The sequence below is a fragment of the Varroa jacobsoni genome, unplaced genomic scaffold (assembly GCF_002532875.2).
Source record: "Varroa jacobsoni isolate VJ856 unplaced genomic scaffold, vjacob_1.0 scaffold_202, whole genome shotgun sequence".
Classification (NCBI taxonomy): domain Eukaryota; kingdom Metazoa; phylum Arthropoda; class Arachnida; order Mesostigmata; family Varroidae; genus Varroa; species Varroa jacobsoni.
The window spans coordinates 42,797-58,444 of NW_019213104.1; the positions used below are offsets into that span (position 1 = coordinate 42,797).

A 15,648-nucleotide genomic window follows, 5' to 3' on the forward strand; every position below is an offset into this window, starting at 1 on the left:
CGCTTTCGGTCATTATTTACCATTGCCTTCAGAATGTTTAATACTTAAACTTCCTTATTCCCTTCAGAGTCCAAGTCAGTTGTGTGCTAGTATTATATAACTACATATTTTAACGAAGACTTTTACTTTTCGACCTTTGGCCATAACTCGTGCATTAGCTGAGCACAAACTATCCTAGTTTTCGAAATGTGAGCCATTGATTTAGTAATAGAATTATCTCAATAAAATTCTCGATAAAATTTTGCAACAGGCATGCTTCATAAAACTTTTCAAATAGATATATGGCACCCTTCGCAGAGGAGTATATATCCTCGGGTATTGATTCATACGTATGAGTGTCCGTTCCATTGGACCATTTCATCGAACCGAAGAAAAATATCGTAAAATATTTTCTACAAAGCAACGGTTTGAGGTGTAACATTTAGGCAGAATAATGCACATCTCTTTTAAGTGTAAATCATGTTTAATTTTATTTTTATACTTAATTAAATTTAAACAATAAGTTACGCATCTACTCTTTTTTAATAGGATGATTACCTAAAACCCAACATAATGTCGAAATACTTTATATACTGAATATATTATTATCCAAAAAAAGAAAGGTCATTGATAATACTGATGGATACTATTGAAAATAAAAGAAGTAAGCTTATTAGAACTTCGAAAAGTTAGAGTTCACTTTGTTACATATCATACTACATATATATATATATATATATATATGAAAACCATCAAACGTTTTTATCGGGAATAAATAGAATATATAATGTACTCATACAAAAAGTTGGTCGCTCTCGTCGGCGATGTTTAACAACTTAGAGTAAATTACAACATTGCAATGCAATAATAATCTGTGATAATCGTCTCGTTACCCCGACACATTAGAAGCATCCCGTTCGATATACAGATCCTATTGAAGAATCTTCAAAAATCTTCTTGCGCTTGCCTAGCGTGCCATGGCCAAAGACTTGGATACTATCGTTGGCCTCTTCGGGTAAGCTTTCCAGCACGATTTCTCTACGCAAACTCTAGGTTGCGTTCTTAGCAGTCATCGTTTTCACCGTTCGACGCTTACCATTTATGAAACATTATGGCAGCATCCACATTACAGCTGGTGATGGGTCGCCGAAGACTTCAACAGCGCTAAGATAAACAACGATCGACGAAATGATCCGAGTTGGACACCATTTCTCGCTAGGTAATTTTAACAGTTTGTTCTCGTGAACCATCAAGATGCGCATATTACCCTGATAAACGATCTTGGGAAGCCATATTGTTATCAAAAAGCGCGTTCAAAACGTCTGTGAGGAAGGCTGATGCTGGAACGTTAGGAGCAACATGAGGTGTGCGTTTTCGTAAAAGGTCTCTGATCGCCCCAGGGAAGTAGCTTTCTATTCCTTGAAATCTCAGTCGTTGACCGGTACTTTGATAGCTTTAGAGCTATTCTGCGTCAGTTCATGAAGTTCCTTTTGAATCTGAATGGTAGCCGACATCGAAATTCCGCCTTTGTATTCGGACTTATTCATACGCATACTGCTGTTGCAATTTTTTGTTTACAAAGACAACGGGACAATGGAGCCTTTTCGTAAAAGCCACGAGTAAGGAGATTCGTTAAATGGGTTTTCTATTCTGTTTATTTTAGCAGTTCTACTTAATTTTGTTGTCATGTAAATAATTTCTCGGAATTACCTCGTTTTCGGTGTAACACCAAGGACTTGCCCCGACTAGGAGTCCAAGCGGAATGGGCTTATCTGAAGTTTTCCAATAAAGCTATAGTAAAAGCGTCGTGAAAAACAATTGGCCATAGACGAAATTATTCATTGAAAGATTGATGCACATCGCTAGCAGATCAAACGCGCATCCGAATCGGGTACAACAGGGCATTTGGAGCCATGGATAAAGTTTCCAGTTGCGAACGAAGCCGAGATAAGATTTACTAGCTTGTTTCAATACAATGTACGTGTCCAGGACGTGGCAGACGTGTGTACTCACTTAGCTGGTCACATTTATTTAAGTTATCTAAACGTGTATCGTAAGTGGAACTGTGTACTTAAACTAGCAGTCAGTTAATGATAGATTAAAAGAATGAGCACAAATTTCTTTTTCCATAATTTTTGTAAGATCTGTCTACAACATGAGTTCAGCTTCAAAATGCTGTTCTATGCAAAACGTTAGCGATTTTTTAGAAATTGAAAAAAAAATTTAAACTGGAAGTTACTAAGCAAAGTTAATCACTGTTACGGCTTCTTTAAGCGGTTGTAATAATTGTTAAAGCATGTCTCGTTGAATGTAAGTTACGTTAATTTTCTGAGGCCTGCACTGTAGTACACCGACTAGCACACTTTGTCTGTCCGTTTCTAAGTTAACTTTACTAATAAATTTATCTAAATATATTTTGTATCCTATTCCAAATTTCAAAATCTGGAGGGAAGGCCGTGGTCAGAGTGTTCCCTTAGCTTTTTTGTACGACCGTGCTTATATTTAAATGTGATTTGTAGGCTTTTACCAGGTACTGCCCAAAAACCAAGTTTGCAAACCTAAACAGGCTTTTCACGTAATGCTTAGCAGAGAAAAGATCATAAAACAACCAGTTTGCCAAAGAAGCCCCGTAAGCTCAACTTTCTGGTTCACAGTCAAGATAAAATAGCACTATTTGTCTGTGACTGTCGACAACGCCTCGGCTATAACAGTGACTTAGTTTAAGTGAAAACAATCAAGACAATCCAAATTAATTTTTTTGATTGTCATGTATGGTAATTTACCATTTGCCAATGCTTTCAAATACGGATCCCAGTGCTGATTTTAGTCGTAACCCAGCCCGTCTGTAATTCAGGCCCTGGATCGAACTGACCTAAGTTTTATTCATCAAAACCTAAACAAAGCACTAATAATAAAGAAAACTGCTAAGGATGATCCCGTTGTCGACACACGATACCATATGTAAGTCAAACTAAAATAATAATGAAGTGTTCTAGTTTCAGTTTCAGAAAAAAACTGGACACTTAATCATGACCGATGAAAACTTGAGGATTTGAAAAGAATAACGGAATGGTGTGTTTAATAAATGTGTAGAATATATTTCGGGGTTCAATCTCTCTTCAACACCAGAGATTTCAGTTGATTTCCTTCTGGGGGGGGGGGGGGGAGGAAGAACAGGCATCCACCTGCCCTAAATTTTTGAGAGAAAAAAAAAGGTCGAATGTTACAGGCTCTATTCAGAAAATGTTATCATATATATATAGATTTTTTATATAAAGCGTTTTGACACTGTCAGGAAACTTGCTACTAATATTTTTTAATTTCAGAAATTAAATGTACCTTTTAACAAACGTGCATTGTCCTAAACAAATGTGTACAATATTTAACGATTCTGAACTTGCTGATCGTTGTCCTTTTTTAGGGTATATAGGTGATACTACAATTAGTTTAGGACATTGATAAATCATGTCATGAATTTCATTGAGAGACTCGCGAGAAATACTCGCATCGTGCAACTAGTTGTTACTGAAAGAGCATACGCATCTATATAGCATATTTTTTCCGGTAATTTTCTTTTGAGATTTTTTGAAGAAAGATTATGAGCTCATTTACGAGGTACCTAATTAAGCCCGTCCTTGTAGGAGTAAATTTTGAATTGTTCTATAGAACTATTTCCGTTACATAAAATAGGGCCAATCGAAGCCGAGATGTAACTTACACCTGCATAATGGCAAATTTTATTTCTTCATAACCAAAAATGTAAAAAACGCAAGCTACAAAATAATCTCGAGGTGAGCCCTTTGATTCTTATCAGATGAAAACTTTCGTTCAAGTTCGAAGGGTAACCCCTGATACGACGGTTTTATTCCAACCAGAATGATAAATAGGGTTTAAAAATATATGTGAAACAGTTTCAAATCATTGATATAATTTAAAAATCAAATTACAGACACGTTTCGTATGCAAGGAGCTGCGATATCCCAATAGACATTTTCTTTAACTGTTTCTGGCCTAGTATTATATTATGGTTATTATATTGGGTTACCAAAAAGATATCGGCCGTTTCAAAGCGAATCTGAGGTAAATATTCTTTATATTTTAAAATAATTCAGCAAACGAAATAGGCGCTGTTTTGATCGATGGTATTTTGCTATTTGTTTTGATGACGGCATCATCCTATCACTGTGGAACTTTTGCGGTTCCTGCTGGAGAAATTGTCACAAATAATTCTTGCATCTCCCCATTAAAACTAAATTAGCACCATTAAGAGAGTCCTTGGGAGACGGAACCAGATGATAGCCCGAGGAGCAATATTGTAAACGCATTAAAGATTCCCATCCAAGTTCTCTTATTTTTTTCTGGATACCTAAGGATCTTTGCGGTCTGGCATTGTCACCATATAAAACAACGCCTTTTCCGTTCACTTGTTCCGGTCGGTTTTTTAAGGGCTTGTTGTAATCTTGTTTCTTGTTGACAGCAGAAATTCGAATTATGAGGCGGCAGCAACCCATAATGCACCATTCCTTTTCCAGCCTTACAAACATCTGGCCCTACCCATCTTGACACCATTTTGGGTTTTGCCACAGGTTGTGAAGCATTTTTTACAATCTCTTTATTATTCCCATATCATTGTCGCACATGATCATCACCCGTGATCAATCGATATCGAAAAGACTCGGATTTCATTGGATTTTTGTAGAATTGCGCAGATACATGTACGGTAGATTAAATTATTATACGATAATATATGTGACATGTAAACTTCAAAACTTCTCTTTGTAACCATCGTTTTTTGAATGGTTCAAAACTATTTGACAATGCATATGTGATTCCTCAGCGATAAGTCGTGCGTCAGTACCGCTCAGCTTTTTTCAATAATTTCATCTACTTTTTTTCATAACTGGTTGACCACTACAAGGAGGACCTTTCACACCGAATCTTTTAGAACGAAAGCAATAGAACTGTCTTTGAGCCGTCTCTTTCAATAACGGATCCTAATTATTTAACGCAGTGCACACTTTTTTTTTTTACAGAACTGGACACCTTTTTCTCAATGAAATTGTAAAACAGTGCGAGCTTCTGTAGAAACTCCACCTATTTTCAAGGAGCCCTATTTTAACTGTATAAGTTAAAACATAGCCTACCCGCAGTAGTTGAGTGCATAACGTATTTGCCTGCTAATATCTTAGGGACACGTTGTGATCTGGGCTTGGACACAGACTTCGTTTCGTGCTGGGAATTAGCTGTTTGATGGTATCGCCTCTTGCTTTTACGTCGAGACATAGAGATTCTCGGTACGTAATGAAGTGTGTCTATGGTCGGATTCGAACCTAAACCACAACGTATCCCTAACACTGGCAGACATATACGTTATGCACGAAGCTGTCACGAGTGCCTTATGGCTACCCTAAATGAAACCATCCCAATCATTTGGCACATCTCCTATCGTATGTCCAAATCTCACTATTTAGATGAGACCAACGCCGACCCGATGCGATCCATATTACCTGAGATTTACGACTTTAGCACCATCTAAATGGAAAAATATTCAGTACTTTTTCTGAAAGTAGTTGCACACGCTTAAAGATGTATAAGTGGGTTACGGGTTATAGCATGTTAAACGTGTAGCTTACGACAAAGACGAGATATCTGATTAGCAAAAGCAATCTCTGTCTCGTTCTCTTTTGGTAAAACAAAAGTAAGAACTGTGCGATCGGTTACAGTCTATCATATGCACTAGCGCTTATATGTCTGTGCCTGTTTTTTAAATGTGCGTTATATACGGTATCTAATTTATCAACGGTGGGCGTTGCTACGAAACAAGTGTTGTTTATGAAGCAGTTACGTCATTTCGAAGGCACGCTAAGAGTTGCGGTATCTAAAACGTTTGTTTAGAGCATACGTTCGCTACGGCGCAAATGTAACGGTGCTTTCGTAAACGCATGCCCTTTGAAATAGTTTTCCGCGGTAAGGCGGTACCCTATGACGTCTGGGTTGATGAAGATTGATTCATAGCTTTGGCTCTTACACTTGTTGGTTACCTAGTGGAAGGACAATCCTATTATTCAAAATTTGATCTTGTTATAGGCATATTGTGTACAATTGGGAACTGTACTCTTAATAATAAGCGAAACATCACAAAATTCTGCTCTGCAATATATATACTTACCCGAAAATACGTCTTTTGTATAAACACAAATGCCACTTAAATAGAAGCGATGCTTTGTGGATTTGCAATCTAATCTAAGCTTTTACCCCCCCCCCCCCAAAAAGTAAAATTCTACTAAATATCGTCAGCTTGCAGTGATATACATATACGTTTCGCTGACAAATCTCTGACTGTTGACAAAAATAAAAAATGGGTTAATTAATAGCGATTCTAGCACATATCAGATATTGAGATTCCTCCATTATCTCTGCTTTTTTATCCGTTGTAATTTAAACGGATGTTGCTGCTATGGTGCCTCTTATTCAATTCCTCCCTCAGATGTTTATTGGTAGTATAGTTACTGTGTTCACTGCTGCTTCGTTTTCTATTCTTATATCTGCGACGGATAAAAATTATATATCAGATTCAAAACATATGCCTCTTTGTTGATGGAACTAGCAGCCGATTGGAGGGTACCTAAAAGGTGCACGTATGTAGTTTATTACATTATAATAATAATAATAAGATATGGTTGGCAAATATGAACGTGACGAATGCATCGACCTCAGAGGCCTAGTCGGGCCAAAAGGTTAGGCTTATCCTCTAAATGATTGCAAGAAGCAAGCTTCTAAATGTATTTGTATGAATCAAGCGAGAAAACGTTACAGGAAATTAATTGAGGTTATATATTGCCTTCGAAGGTATTTTTTATGTGTTCCAACTTGACAAACTTCAACACAAAGGGATTGTCACGTACAAATCACTCTATAAGTAACAAGCTGTAAAAAAGCTACTCCAACAAACTGTAAAAAGGCTCTTGTTCATAAGTATAACGAATGTCATTTGGATGACGTTCGGTTTGAAAACTGTCCAGCATGCAGGCCTTAGAATTGATTAATTTAGCATAATACCGAAATGAGGCGTCTACCTGTCTGTGTCAAATCGTTTTCGTAGAGTGGTCGCCCTGAGGCGATCTTTTCGTAGCGGTAGAACTTTATTTTCGGGTGGCCTAGTCATGAGATTGATCCGGTCCCTATATACCTGTTCCAGGGGCAAGTACCTAAACTTAATCAACTAACACAAAACACACCCGTGCTGAAACAGATAATCCCGTATTTATTCTAAACATCTGCAATGAAACATACGAAAATAAAAGCGAGAACACCATTAAAGTCTGCGCAGTCTAAACTGCTAAATATTAATCGTTATGTGTCGATAAAATTTACAGTGTTAGTGGTCGGACAAGTCCAAAGACGAAGCGAAAACCTGTATTTAAGTTAAAATATTGTACAATTTATTAAGTTTTACCCATTCAAATAACTCCTGGCATATACGCAAGCTCGCATTATGCTGAGTGTATAATATCAACGGCTGAAATTGTGACTCAACAGCAAAATTGACGCGGCGGGAAATTGGCGGGCCCGAAACTCTACGCTCAGGCTATCTTACGCTGGAAGTTAATAGATCTTGCTCCAGTTTAATGGGTAGAGTCTTCTAATGTTTATATAATTCTTCAACATTCATTATATGACTGTCGCATTACCGTTTAAAGTTTACCCTCCCCTACCACCCTTGGCGTGCGATTTCGCTATTTAGCGGTGCAGTCTCCTTGGAACTGATTTCAGTACCTGCCGAGCCAATCTCAACACGTACGCAAATGTTGAATTATAAAAATCCCGAACTAGAAGAAAATTAATTTCGCATTTTCGCTTTTAATTTCCAATTGCAGTTTAAATTTGCCCTGATCTTCTTTCCTGGCAAAAAAACATTGCGTGACAGATGCCGCACTGTATCGCCGTAGACTTTTATGAATGTTGGAAGTTTTTACATCTGTTATATTCATCGCTCCTAAGAAGTGTCCTTGCAAATTCGCTGATGAATCTGAATAATAAAACAAAATAGATGATTTTTGTTAGAAGCGTGCACGGAAGACGCAGCATTGATCTACAAAACAGTACGACGTTGTTTACGTTTATAGCTAGAACAATGGCTTCCAAGTGTTTATTGCTTCGACAGCTAACGTTGCCAGATCGGCAGCATTACGTGCGATTACACAGAACAAAACGGTACAGTTGAAAATCCCCTATTTAGATTTACTGAAAGGTTTTTATCCAGTCCCGTAACACGTAAATCGATAATAACGCATCCATTTCAAATACGCCACCGAATAATACTAACTGAATGTTTCCAACTGAACTAGTGAATGGTGGATGAAAAAAGCACAAACAGAAACGTAAATTCTAAGACATTAAGTAGATCACTGATGTTTTTTGAGGGACATAGTAATCGTTCAGGGCGTTACTGAGGTGATGTGGCGACTAAATATGCTGACAGTCATGGCGACCCAGTCTGGCGTGCGTCCATTAGTTACGTTCCCGCCGTCTTTGCAGGCTAAGAAATGGCGTCGTCAAGAAGCTGTATTAATATTGCGGTCCTTAATGTCAACACGAAGCAAGATGATAACGATGTCTGATGTTGTTCCATGATATAACAGTACTTCCTTTATTCAAGTTATTTTTCTCGTCTAAAGAGATAGTCTACGTCGCTTCAAATTAATAGTAGATTAACAATAGCAAACGTTTTACATTAAATTCTATTTTAATATTACAACAGTTAGCCTTTCAATATACTGACTGAGCTTTTCTATTTAAACCAGCTCCAGCTGTTCAAGCTGATGTTTTAGGATCCCCTTATGCTAATTAGGTCTGACAAATAATCTTGTCGGGAAACATATAGTGGGGTAATTTTGAAATAGGATAGAGCTGACTTTTGTCTAGCCTCGATAATATGCGAGGTGGGTCTCCAACGTGTAGGAATAAAAGTGACAAGCTTTCAATAGGCATCTCTATCGCTCCACTCTAGAACGGGCGAACCGTGGACTTGGTTCGAACTTCTACCACTGATGGTCGAAGTTGCTTTTTCAAAAGTTATCATAGTCAAGTGGGGTGATGATGCATAAATAGACCTATTATAACACTTCATACTTAAAAACAATAATTCAATAAGGTTTATGGTATTATCAGGACGAAACGATTTATTCCAAATTACTACGACCGTCTTCGGTCTGCCCAATATAAACGATGGTTTTGTTTGTGCAGAATAGCCCACACTGCGGTGGCGTTTGCTTGCTTTAATTGCAAAAATGCAGCCGTGTAGTTTTTAAGCGATGGAGATATTATCATAGGTTTTATTGTTACGCGCCAACACAAATAAGACGATGTCGTCCTGAATCATAATTAAACGCCCATGTTAATTATCGGCCCACCCTGACCCGTAAGCGCTTGCATGTTATATATAATACCGCTGTTCGATCGTGCAACTTTTTCATTGTATTTAATACGTGCCATTTTACAAAAGGCTTCGGTAATTCTGATTTGCAAACAATAAATATACGATGGTGAAAAAGGCTGCTGTAATGAACACATAATCTACATGATCGCTCCTTATTTTACTAAACAAATCCTTTTTCCTTCTAAAAACCACATCAACAAGATAATCCCTACATCTCGCAAGACCTATACTACAAAAAAGCTATTAATCCTTTTCTCAGGCGTCATCTGAAGAAATGGACAAGTCACACACCGATGAAATGCTGTTTCAGCTCGTATTAGATTAAGGATATTACCTCATCTACTGGGCGAATCTGGTGGCAGTAAGCAAATGGAGATGACAACGATATTTCAATGACACCGACTAGAACACATAGGTGTTCACCTTCTCCAGAGTTGACAATGCCTGAGATTTTCTTGTCAACACCAGGCCACATCTACAACGGCACTGACCATCATCCAGACTCGGTGGTACGACGTGGTTGGAGTACTCCTTGCGACTCAATAAATTACACCGTACAGGCGTTCCAGCAGACTATCGCGCTTTGATGAATGAACCTTAGGAGTGTTAAACTAAAAACATTGCTGAGTGGTGACACGTGCCACTGTATGTCTCGGTTGCGTTAATACAGAAATAACAAGCCATTAAATAATATCATTATTTAAGTGACATAACTTGTATGTCGTATAGACAACAGCACGAAAAAAGCATGAGGTTAAACGCTGCCACTGGCAAAGTTAAAAAAAACCTGTGACAAAGCATTATCTTTCCCAGGACTTTTTTTACATAGGCCAAATGTGTCAAATGAACCACTTTTTGAACAATTTAGCAAACGATCAAAACGCCATCAGGAAGCAAACTAACAGTTAGCAAAGGGAAATTCCCTGAAATTTTATCCAGAGCGCTTTCATCTTATGTTAAACGTGCACAGGAATGACATAACCGTCACCCCATTAGGTAGGAAATTTCGTAACGTAATAGGAAATCGTGATAGAATAAGATCTTTGTCGTAGACATTACTGATACTAATTATTTTGATCTACCCCTGAGTCATATATGTATCCAAAATAAATTTATAAACATTTTTATTTAGGACCTTTAACTAAGTGATATTCTTCTATGTGTTCTGAAGCCGTGTGTATGACATTGCGGAAATTTTAATATCAGCTGATTATGGGAACTTGCAATAATGTTGATGTAGTAACGATTAATTGGATTGTGTATAGACATTTTATAATCATACGATACATTAATTGATTACGATCGATATTTGAACAGATAGACCGACAGGAATTGATTTGCTGCGTAGGTAACTATATTCTTTTCCAAAAGTAAGTTCAAGTTATTTTATGTTTTCATGATACACCTGATTAGTTAATTACATCCCTTATGTAGCTATTAGCTATGCCTAATCGGTGTCCCAAATTCATCAAGCTCTCTCGTTAACGTTTCTGTCTGATTTCATCGCATCAGACCTGTCAGTCATTGAAGGTGTTAGATAAGCGCTCCGTAGCCGCCCTTTGGCTACCTCTCATTGAACGAATCAACAATCTCTATCTGAATGAGCTATCGGTTACGTAATCACATATACCACAGAAATACCCGTGCAGCTTAGTTCTTATCAAATACAGGCCGCGTTAACGTCCTGAATTCGGAACTGCCTACTATATTTTGGCGCACCTACATTAATCAAGCCCGCAAAATCCTTGCCACGAAACAGCTACTCAGTGAGCCCTATGCCCACAGCATCTAAATTAAAAATATTTCGAATTAGCGTCGGGCACCGCCCTTAGCCACTCTGTTATGGGACTGACTTTTAGCACGAAACAAAATGTGCCTACACACGGATTCGATCCTCCATCACAACGTATTAACATCTACATGTTAGCTACTAAGCTATCACGTGGACTGGCTTTCCCAGCAACATCTAGCTAGTCCATCGTTGGCTCCTGTTGCAACATTCAGTTATGTGTGTATCTATACATAAGAGTAGGGATAGTGAGAAGATGACGGTGCCCGCGTTCCCAGTCGCAGCCAGCCACCGTGGGACGCCTGCGTAGATCGCGACCTCCATTGTCCTTATCGGCCTGACACGAGCAACGGTAACTATTTCAGTACATAACTGACGACCGCTGCTAGTGTGCCTACTAGCAACGGACTAGTCGCCTGAACGCAATGTGTTCTAGTCCATTTCATCAACTCGACTCCCCTCCACCCTAATGCTGTAGTGGTTGTAGTAGTGATGTTGTTGTTGGTGAGTCTTCCCTCTCCCAAAGGCTGCTCAGGCTTCCCTCTCCACCCGCTCTCCTCTTCCGTCAGGGTGACAGAACAGAACGAGAATCGTTGCGTGCCAAGGCGCCTGTCGCACTGCCGGACCGACATCGCACCGCGCTATGACCAGCCACAGTGTGTACAGATAGTAGACACAGGCCCATCGAGCGCCCAACAAGAGCACTAGGCACTAAGCGAGTGAAAGCAAAAACGGCGGGCTCGCCACCATCCGTCCAGAAGAGAGAGACACTCAGAAACACATTGAGCTATCTACATGGTCCAACGAGACGGTGAAAGAAAGGGTGTTCGCCACATTCCCCTCCAGTTCGTTCGTTCCGGCTGTCTATCATCCGATTCTATCTCAGCCTATCGTACCTGGTTGCCGTTGTCTCTTCCCTCTTGCGCCTTGAATCATCCCGTCTTAAAGTGTCGATAATCCAAAAGCAGGAGTTCATTCGATTCTGTGGTAGAGTTGGTGATCACAACGGTAGATGCCACTGCTGATTGTGTGATCGTGGATTCCGAGCGGAGCTTCTGGCCGCTAGCGAACACGAAGGGTGGCCAAGGAAGTCGTGCCTAACATTAACGCTTTTTTCTGTATACCATATAATGGTATAGAGTGTTGTTTAACGAAACACCGAAACGAACCAGTCGACACTAAGCGATGACAAGAGGAGTGACTCCTATATTTATATAGGAAGATGGCCTGATAGAAGGACCCTGGTTTGATGACGAAACGCCAGAAGACGACGAGAAATAGAAGTTCGATCTGTTTTGTTGAAAAAGAGAAAAGGAAAAAGTTGAAAGAAACATATAAATAACTTACTTCCTGTCATTAGTTGACACTTAAGGTTCTACAGATGTTGTCATCGATAGCTGGGAAAGGCTGCGAGCAGTGAGAGAGCCGTTGTTCAAATGTCACAGGACTAGGACACGAGGTAGATGTATCACCCAGCAGACAACGAGAAACACCAGTCGCCATAGCGTATTTTCTGTGAATATTATAGAAACGTTACAATCAAGTGAGTGAACGTTCCAGTTTGCTATCGTCGTTCCTACAGCTTCGCCATGCTGTTCTGACTACATCCAGACGAAGTTTGGCCGCAGATTAATAGCTAATAATAGTGACCTTTGCGAGTTGCGTGTGTGTGTGAATGTGGACCTGTGTACAACATCCCTGTGCATGGACACACGAAGATGACAGTCGTATTATTCGAATCATTCACAGATTCGTTGTTTGTTGGCCATCGGTCGGCTTGTGACGGAAAATAGATGTAAAGTAGCTGCTACAACTATAAGGACGCATGTTAATTGTCCACCTACTTTCTTCGTTGTTACCCTATTTTAGCCTTTCACAGTTGAAAACGTAGCCAACGATACGGACTGTGCTGTGTATCAACTTGAATTGTCGTCATTTCTATCGATACTCGTTTTATCTTAACTTCACAATAGGTGTCTTTACCTGATTCTCGAAAATCGACTGTAATAGTCTCAGCTGAACGAGGAGACTGGCGAACTTTGCTACGTTTTTTAGACCTGAAAGGGCAAGACAGGTAGGAGCGGATGGTGACAGCGACACTCGGTGTGCCTCAGACAGGGCTCTCGGTACTGGCCGCACATTCAACATTTAAGCCACGCCATCCACCTTCTCCAGTAAGTTCTTTTTAAAACTTACCAACAAAAAATACCCAAATCCCTGAAGAACAAGTGAGTGGTGAAAACGTTAACTGAATATTTACTACTTCTCATTTGAATCAATATTAGCTGGTTAGATAAAAAGTCATTTGAGTTTTCGTTTCTGAATTGAGACTATTCATATTGATATTTTTGTTCAGGCACTCCGTTCTGCCTTTTGATTTTGATTGAATGTGATCCGTAGGAAAACACAACTTGCACTCAGATTTAGTGCTAAAATTGTCATAATAAAATTAGTTTATTACGATTCTACTTTGGTAGGCGTGATAGCCTAGTGGGTAACGTATTTGCCTGCTAATCTTAAGGACGCACGTTGCGGTCCAGCTTCGAACATGGGCATAGGCAGACTTCGTTTCGTGCTGCGAGCTAGCTGCCTGATGGAATGCCTAACGGCGATATCGAACGTAATACTCGAAACGTAGAGTGTTTGTAGTTAGAGCATACCTTATAAGGGGGCGGTCCGACGTTATGTAGATAGCACTGGTGTATAGATCATGGCCTGTTATCGTCCTGCTCAGTGGCTGTCTAGTAGGGGGTCGTGATTGGGAATACACGAAGTAAAAAAGCCCCTGTGGACGTAGGTTAGCTGTACGATGAAAATTTTATGGGTTCGTATTGCGAACTATAGCCTCATAATGCTGGTCTGCGAGCTGCTGGGTTTACCATAATTTTGGATCTCAGCTGCAGGGTGCAAGAGCATCAATGCCGAAAGGTATACACTATAGGGAAGTCGCATTATAACCATCTAAATTTTGTTTTCTATTGCTTTGCTAATACGCTTTGCCGGTGAGCTCCTTCGTTCTCCACTCATGATAATGTACCCGCTTTATTTTTAGGGACCTGTCGGTCTTCAACTTCATTCAAATCTAAAAAGACAAAACAATAGCATGATGAAATATGTAGTATACAAAATTTCATAATTGTAGTATTTGCAAGATGTTGGACAATATTTGATAGAATGGTTTTTGGAATTGATGCTGAAAATCTACTGCAATAGCTTCTCAGTAGGAGGGCTACGGCTCGCCTTGTTTTTAATCGACGACGATATATAAAATGATAACAAAAATCGTTCAAATATTAGAACTGCCTCATTTTCGATAGAACATAAATGACCTTCGAGTAAACTGGCGTGTGATCCCGCAAAAAATAAACAAAGCCCAAACCACCGAAGCCAGGTATATGTAAGAAAATGTCAATTAGAACTTAACACTGATCGTGGCGAAATTCAAAGTTATTCAGACTGATTTTACAAATAATTTTTCTAATACATTTTTTTTTCGGTGCTGTTGAAAACGGCCAATCTATTTTACTTACGTTGTTCGGTTCTGCCGGCTAACTCTCGTTTCTAGGCAACGCAACGCAACGCTTGAAAAGCTGAGAAGAGAGTTCATTAGGTCGTACGTAGTTAGCTGTGCTTTTCTATCTTCTTGCGTGTCCTTTTTCGACTACGTTTTAAAGGCGTAAGTATGAATGACGCCTCCGGCCTTACGCAGTTGAATCGTTGATGCCTGCGCTTAGTGCGCAGCCGTATATTCGAAGTAAGCTGCAAACGTTGTCATGGAAACGGCGCACGCGGCAAATGGACAAATAATCAATCTAAACCTTTTGAACATGTTCGGCGATGACAAAAACGAACACCACGATTTAGTATTTACTCAACACGTTTTGACCTTCCGTTTGTTTTGAGTTATGGTACGCTATATTATGCGGCCTTCTCGGAATCCTGAGAACGGTTACTGCTTCCTGAGCTGTTGCATACAAATCTGATAATGTGTGCCCGATCTAAGATGGCTGCCATTATGGATTTTGCAGTTGTTATTATTTTCCATTCTCACAAACTGTGCAGTACCTACCCGCCATTGGCTGGACTTGGAGGAATGGCGAACTCTGAGTCTTTTAAATATCTGTATCGCTATCATATGAATGTACCAACAACACTTCAGAAGATACCGTTTGACCAGCCAATGTATCCAAGGAAGAGACGGTAAATTCTAGGTTGATTTAGACGACTGTGTCGACGCCAAGGCTGTTAGCAAAACATTTTCTTTGCTTAAAAAGCAGAAACGTTGACTTATGAGAATACGCTTATTCAGGTCGACGATCCAGATCTTAATGAAACGGTACAATAGAGGCTTTTGATGAGTATTAATAATATTTTTATTTGCCATTTCACGTTACTAATGTTGTTTCGGTGTGATAGGAGCGTACTTTTTTGCAGCTTTATA

At 39.4% G+C, this 15,648-nt stretch overlaps 1 protein-coding gene and 1 long non-coding RNA gene across 3 annotated transcripts in view; one reads left to right on the forward strand and one right to left on the reverse strand.

The window, feature by feature from the left end:
* Positions 1-7,394: 7,394 nt before the first annotated feature.
* Positions 7,395-15,159, reverse strand: LOC111273612 (uncharacterized). Of its 2 annotated transcripts, XR_002687955.2 has the most exons (5): positions 14,738-15,159; positions 13,868-14,289; positions 13,191-13,424; positions 12,555-12,720; positions 7,395-8,008 (listed from the first exon to the last, which is right to left on the reverse strand). It is a non-coding gene; the product is annotated as an uncharacterized LOC111273612 (long non-coding RNA). The 2 variants fall into 2 exon arrangements; XR_015316012.1 differs by having other exon boundaries at positions 12,555-13,424.
* The window catches only part of Ncc69 (sodium chloride cotransporter 69), a 57,287-nt gene continuing 54,892 nt past the window's right edge, over positions 13,254-15,648 (forward strand). Inside the window, exon 1 of the mRNA XM_022855358.2 lies at positions 13,254-13,381. The gene's annotated coding sequence lies outside the window, so the exon portion shown is untranslated. The remainder of the gene's footprint in view (positions 13,382-15,648) is intronic.